Genomic DNA, 8372 nt, shown 5'->3' on the forward strand with positions numbered 1-8372 from the left:
ATCACTCTCTGACACTCTCTGACACTCTCTGACACACTCTGACACTCACTATCACTCTCTGACACTCCCTGAAACTCTCTATCACTCTCTATCACTCTCTGACACTCTCTGACACTCTCTGACACTCACTATCACTCTCTGACACTCTCTGACACTCACTATCACTCTCTGACACTCACTATCACTCTCTGACACTCTCTGACACTCTCTGACAGTCTCTATCACTCTCTGACACTCTCTGACACTCTCAGACACTCACTATCACTCTCTGACACTCTCAGACACTCACTATCACTCTCTGACACTCTCTAACACTCTCTGACACTCTCTATCACTCTCTGACACTCTCTGACACTCTCTGACACTCACTATCACTCTCTGACACTCTCTGACACTCTCTATCACTCTCTATCACTCTCTGACTATCTCAGACACTCTCAGACACTCTCTGACACTCCCTGAAACTCTCTATCACTCTCTATCACTCTCTGACACTCTCTGACACTCTCTGACACTCTCTATCACTCACTATCACTCTCTGACACTCTCAGACACTCACTATCACTCTCTGGCACTCTCTGACAGTCTCTATCACTCTCTATCACTCTCTGAAACTCTCAGACACTCTCTGGCACTCTCTGAAACTCTCTATCACTCTATGACACTCTCTGACACTCTCTATCACTCTCTGACATTCTCTGACACTCACTATCACTCTCTGACACTCTCTGACACTCTCTGACACTCTCTATCACTCTCTATCACTCTCTGACACTCTCAGACACTCTCAGACACTCTCTGGCTCTCCTTGAAACTCTCTATCACTCTCTATCACTCTCTATCACTCTCTGACACTCTCTGACACTCTCTGACACTCTCTATCACTCACTATCACTCTTGACACTCTCAGACACTCATTATCACTCTCTGACACTCTCAGACACTCACTATCACTCTCTGACACTCTCAGACACTCACTATCACTCTCTGACACTCTCAGACACTCTCTGGCACTCTCTGAAACTCTCAGACACTCTCTGGCACTCTCTGAAACTCTCTATCTCTCTCTGACACTCTCTGACACTCTCTATCACTCTCTGACACTCTCTGACACTCTCTGACACTCACTATCACTCTCTGACACTCTCTGACACTCTCTGACACTCTCTGACACTCTCTATCACTCTCTATCACTCTCAGACACTCACTATCACTCTCTGACACTCTCAGACACTCTCTGAAACTCTCTATCACTCTCTATCACTCTCTGACACTCTCTGACACTCTCTATCACTCTCTGACACTCACTATCACTCTCTGACACTCTCTGACACTCTCTACACTCTCTATCACTCTTTATCACTCTCTGACACTCTCAGACACTCTCAGACACTCTCTGACACTCCCTGAAACTCTCTATCACTCTCTATCACTCTCTGACACTCTCGGACTCTCCCTGAAACTCTCTATCACTCTCTATCACTCTCTGACACTCTCTGACACTCTCTGACACTCTCTGACACTCTCTATCACTCACTATCACTCTCTGACACTCTCAGACACTCACTATCACTCTCTGACACTCTCAGACACTCACTATCACTCTCTGACACTCTCTATCACTCTCTATCTCTCTCTGACACTCTCTGACACTCTCTATCACTCTCTGACACTCTCTGACACTCACTATCACTCTCTGACACTCTCTGACACTCTCTGACACTCTCTATCACTCTCTATCACTCTCAGACACTCACTATCACTCTCTGACACTCTCTGACACTCTCTGACACTCTCTATCACTCTCAGACACTCTCTGACTCTCCCTGAAACTCTCTATCACTCTCTGACACTCTCTGACACTCTCTGACACTCTCTATCACTCACTATCACTCTCTGACACTCTCAGACACTCACTATCACTCTCTGACACTCTCAGACACTCACTATCACTCTCTGACACTCTCAGACACTCACTATCACTCTCTGACACTCTCTATCACTCTCTATCTCTCTCTGACACTCTCTGACACTCTCTATCACACTCTGACACTCTCTGACACTCTCTGACACTCACTATCACTCTCTGACACTCTCTGACACTCTCTGACACTCTCTATCACTCTCTATCACTCTCAGACACTCTCAGACACTCACTATCACTCTCTGACACTCTCTGACACTCTCAGACACTCACTATCACTCTCTGACACTCTCTGACACTCACTATCACTCTCTGACACTCTCTATCACTCTCTATCTCTCTCTGACACTCTCTGACACTCTCTATCACTCTCTGACAGTCTCTGACACTCACTATCACTCTCTGACACTCTCTGACACTCTCTGACACTCTCTATCACTCTCTATCACTCTCAGACACTCACTATCACTCTCTGACACTCTCTGACACTCTCTGACACTCTCTGACACTCTCTATCACTCTCAGACACTCTCTGACTCTCCCTGAAACTCTCTATCACTCTCTGACACTCTCTGACACTCTCTGACACTCTCTATCACTCACTATCACTCTCTGACACTCTCAGACACTCACTATCACTCTCTGACACTCTCAGACACTCACTATCACTCTCTGACACTCTCAGACACTCACTATCACTCTCTGACACTCTCTATCACTCTCTATCTCTCTCTGACACTCTCTGACACTCTCTATCACTCTCTGACACTCTCTGACACTCTCTGACACTCACTATCACTCTCTGACACTCTCTGACACTCTCTGACACTCTCTATCACTCTCTATCACTCTCAGACACTCACTATCACTCTCTGACACTCTCTGACACTCTCAGACACTCACTATCACTCTCTGACACTCTCAGACACTCACTATCACTCTCTGACACTCTCTATCACTCTCTATCTCTCTCTGACACTCTCTGACACTCTCTATCACTCTCTGACACTCTCTGACACTCTCTGACACTCACTATCACTCTCTGACACTCTCTGACACTCTCTGACACTCTCTATCACTCTCTATCACTCTCAGACACTCACTATCACTCTCTGACACTCACTATCACTCTCTGGCACTCTCTGAAACTCTCTATCACTCTCTATCACTCTCTGACACTCTCTGACACTCTCTATCACTCTCTGACACTCTCTGCCACTCTCTGACACTCACTATCACTCTCTGACACTCTCTGACACTCTCTGACACTCTCTATCACTCACTATCACTCTCTGACACTCTCAGACACTCACTATCACTCTCTGACACTCTCAGACACTCACTATCACTCTCTGACACTCTCAGACACTCACTATCACTCTCTGACACTCTCAGACACTCACTATCACTCTCTGACACTCTCTATCACTCTCTATCTCTCTCTGACACTCTCTGACACTCTCTATCACTCTCTGACACTCTCTGCCACTCTCTGACACTCACTATCACTCTCTGACACTCTCTGACACTCTCTGACACTCTCTATCACTCACTATCACTCTCTGACACTCTCAGACACTCACTATCACTCTCTGACACTCTCAGACACTCACTATCACTCTCTGACACTCTCAGACACTCACTATCACTCTCTGACACTCTCTGACACTCTCTGACACTCTCTATCACTCACTATCACTCTCTGACACTCTCAGACACTCACTATCACCTTCTGACACTCTCAGACACTCACTATCACTCTCTGACACTCTCTATCACTCTCTATCTCTCTCTGACACTCTCTGACACTCTCTATCACTCTCTGACACTCTCTGACACTCTCTGACACTCACTATCACTCTCTGACACTCTCTGACACTCTCTGACACTCTCTATCACTCTCTATCACTCTCAGACACTCACTATCACTCTCTGACACTCTCTGACACTCTCAGACACTCACTATCACTCTCTGACACTCTCAGACACTCACTATCACTCTCTGACACTCTCTATCACTCTCTATCTCTCTCTGACACTCTCTGACACTCTCTATCACTCTCTGACACTCTCTGACACTCTCTGACACTCACTATCACTCTCTGACACTCTCTGACACTCTCTGACACTCTCTATCACTCTCTATCACTCTCAGACACTCACTATCACTCTCTGACACTCTCTATCACTCTCTATCTCTCTCTGACACTCTCTGACACTCTCTATCACTCTCTGACACTCTCTGACACTCTCTGACACTCACTATCACTCTCTGACACTCTCTGACACTCTCTGACACTCTCTATCACTCTCTATCACTCTCAGACACTCACTATCACTCTCTGACACTCTCAGACACTCTCTGGCACTCTCTGAAACTCTCTATCACTCTCTATCACTCTCTGACACTCTCTGACACTCTCTATCACTCTCTGACACTCTCTGCCACTCTCTGACACTCACTATCACTCTCTGACACTCTCTGACACTCTCTGACACTCTCTATCACTCACTATCACTCTCTGACACTCTCTGACACTCTCTGACACTCTCTATCACTCACTATCACTCTCTGACACTCTCAGACACTCACTATCACTCTCTGACACTCTCAGACACTCACTATCACTCTCTGACACTCTCTATCACTCTCTATCTCTCTCTGACACTCTCTGACACTCTCTATCACTCTCTGACACTCTCTGACACTCACTATCACTCTCTGACACTCTCTGACACTCTCTGACACTCTCTATCACTCTCTATCACTCTCAGACACTCACTATCACTCTCTGACACTCTCTGACACTCTCTGACACTCTCTGACACTCTCTATCACTCTCAGACACTCTCTGACTCTCCCTGAAACTCTCTATCACTCTCTGACACTCTCTGACACTCTCTGACACTCTCTATCACTCACTATCACTCTCTGACACTCTCAGACACTCACTATCACTCTCTGACACTCTCAGACACTCACTATCACTCTCTGACACTCTCAGACACTCACTATCACTCTCTGACACTCTCTATCACTCTCTATCTCTCTCTGACACTCTCTGACACTCTCTATCACTCTCTGACACTCTCTGACACTCTCTGACACTCACTATCACTCTCTGACACTCTCTGACACTCTCTATCACTCTCTATCACTCTCAGACACTCACTATCACTCTCTGACACTCTCTGACACTCTCAGACACTCACTATCACTCTCTGACACTCTCTGACACTCACTATCACTCTCTGACACTCTCTATCACTCTCTATCTCTCTCTGACACTCTCTGACACTCTCTATCACTCTCTGACACTCTCTGACACTCACTATCACTCTCTGACACTCTCTGACACTCTCTGACACTCTCTATCACTCTCTATCACTCTCAGACACTCACTATCACTCTCTGACACTCTCTGACACTCTCTGACACTCTCTGACACTCTCTATCACTCTCAGACACTCTCTGACTCTCCCTGAAACTCTCTATCACTCTCTGACACTCTCTGACACTCTCTGACACTCTCTATCACTCACTATCACTCTCTGACACTCTCAGACACTCACTATCACTCTCTGACACTCTCAGACACTCACTATCACTCTCTGACACTCTCAGACACTCACTATCACTCTCTGACACTCTCTATCACTCTCTATCTCTCTCTGACACTCTCTGACACTCTCTATCACTCTCTGACACTCTCTGACACTCTCTGACACTCACTATCACTCTCTGACACTCTCTGACACTCTCTATCACTCTCTATCACTCTCAGACACTCACTATCACTCTCTGACACTCTCTGACACTCTCAGACACTCACTATCACTCTCTGACACTCTCAGACACTCACTATCACTCTCTGACACTCTCTATCACTCTCTATCTCTCTCTGACACTCTCTGACACTCTCTATCACTCTCTGACACTCTCTGACACTCTCTGACACTCACTATCACTCTCTGACACTCTCTGACACTCTCTGACACTCTCTATCACTCTCTATCACTCTCAGACACTCACTATCACTCTCTGACACTCTCAGACACTCTCTGGCACTCTCTGAAACTCTCTATCACTCTCTATCACTCTCTGACACTCTCTGACACTCTCTATCACTCTCTGACACTCTCTGCCACTCTCTGACACTCACTATCACTCTCTGACACTCTCTGACACTCTCTGACACTCTCTATCACTCACTATCACTCTCTGACACTCTCTGACACTCTCTATCACTCTCTATCACTCTCTATCACTCTCTGACACTCTCAGACACTCTCAGACACTCTCTGACACTCCCTGAAACTCTCTGACACTCACTGACACTCTCTATCACTCTCTGACACTCTCTGACACTCTCTGACACTCTCTGACACTCTCTATCACTCACTATCACTCTCTGACACTCTCAGACACTCACTATCACTCTCTGACACTCTCTATCACTCTCTATCACTCACTATCACTCTCTGACACTCTCAGACACTCACTATCACTCTCTGACACTCTCAGACACTCACTATCACTCTCTGACACTCTCTATCACTCTCTATCTCTCTCTGACACTCTCTGACACTCTCTATCACTCTCTGACACTCTCTGACACTCACTATCACTCTCTGACACTCTCTGACACTCTCTGACACTCTCTATCACTCTCTATCACTCTCAGACACTCACTATCACTCTCTGACACTCTCTGACACTCTCTGACACTCTCTGACACTCACTATCACTCTCTGACACTCTCAGACACTCACTATCACTCTCTGACACTCTCAGACACTCTCTGGCACTCTCTGAAACTCTCTATCACTCTCTATCACTCTCTGACTTTCTCTGACACTCTCTATCACTCTCTGACACTCTCTGCCACTCTCTGACACTCACTATCACTCTCTGACACTCTCAGACACTCACTATCACTCTCTGACACTCTCTATCACTCTCTATCTCTCTCTGACACTCTCTGACACTCTCTATCACTCTCTGACACTCTCTGACACTCTCTGACACTCACTATCACTCTCTGACACTCTCTGACACTCTCTGACACTCTCTATCACTCTCTATCACTCTCAGACACTCACTATCACTCTCTGACACTCTCAGACACTCTCTGGCACTCTCTGAAACTCTCTATCACTCTCTATCAATCTCTGACTCTCTCTGACACTCTCTATCACTCTCTGACACTCTCTGCCACTCTCTGACACTCACTATCACTCTCTGACACTCTCTGACACTCTCTGACACTCTCTATCACTCTCTATCACTCTCTGACACTCTCAGACACTCTCAGACACTCTCTGACACTCCCTGAAACTCTCTATCACTCTCTATCACTCTCTGACACTCTCTGACACTCTCTGACACTCTCTGACACTCTCTATCACTCACTATCACTCTCTGACACTCTCAGACACTCACTATCACTCTCTGACACTCACTATCACTCGCTGACACTCTCAGACACTCACTATCACTCTCTGACACTCTCAGACACTCACTATCACTCTCTGACACTCTCTATCACTCTCTATCTCTCTCTGACACTCACTATCACTCTCAGACACTCACTATCACTCTCTGACACTCTCAGACACTCACTATCACTCTCTGACACTCTCAGACACTCACTATCACTCTCTGACACTCTCTATCACTCTCTGACACTCTCTATCACTCTCTATCTCTCTCTGACACTCTCTGACACTCTCTATCACTCTCTGACACTCTCTGACACTCTCTGACACTCACTATCACTCTCTGACACTCTCTGACACTCTCTGACACTCTCTATCACTCTCTATCACTCTCAGACACTCACTATCACTCTCTGACACTCTCTGACACTCTCAGACACTCACTATCACTCTCTGACACTCTCAGACACTCACTATCACTCTCTGACACTCTCTATCACTCTCTATCTCTCTCTGACACTCTCTGACACTCTCAATCACTCTCTGACACTCTCTGACACTCTCTGACACTCACTATCACTCTCTGACACTCTCTGACACTCTCTGACAGTCTCTATCACTCTCTATCACTCTCAGACACTCACTATCACTCTCTGACACTCTCAGACACTCACTATCACTCTCTGACACTCTCTATCACTCTCTATCTCTCTCTGACACTCTCTGACACTCTCTATCACTCTCTGACACTCTCTGACACTCTCTGACACTCACTATCACTCTCTGACACTCTCTGACACTCTCTGACACTCTCTATCACTCTCTATCACTCTCAGACACTCACTATCACACTCTGACACTCACTATCACTCTCTGGCACTCTCTGAAACTCTCTAACACTCTCTATCACTCTCTGCCACTCTCTGACACTCTCTATCACTCTCTGACACTCTCTGCCACTCTCTGACACTCTCTATCACTCTCTATCACTCTCTGACACTCTCAGACA

Source organism: Heterodontus francisci, unplaced genomic scaffold, assembly GCF_036365525.1.
Source record: "Heterodontus francisci isolate sHetFra1 unplaced genomic scaffold, sHetFra1.hap1 HAP1_SCAFFOLD_162, whole genome shotgun sequence".
NCBI classification, from domain to species: domain Eukaryota; kingdom Metazoa; phylum Chordata; class Chondrichthyes; order Heterodontiformes; family Heterodontidae; genus Heterodontus; species Heterodontus francisci.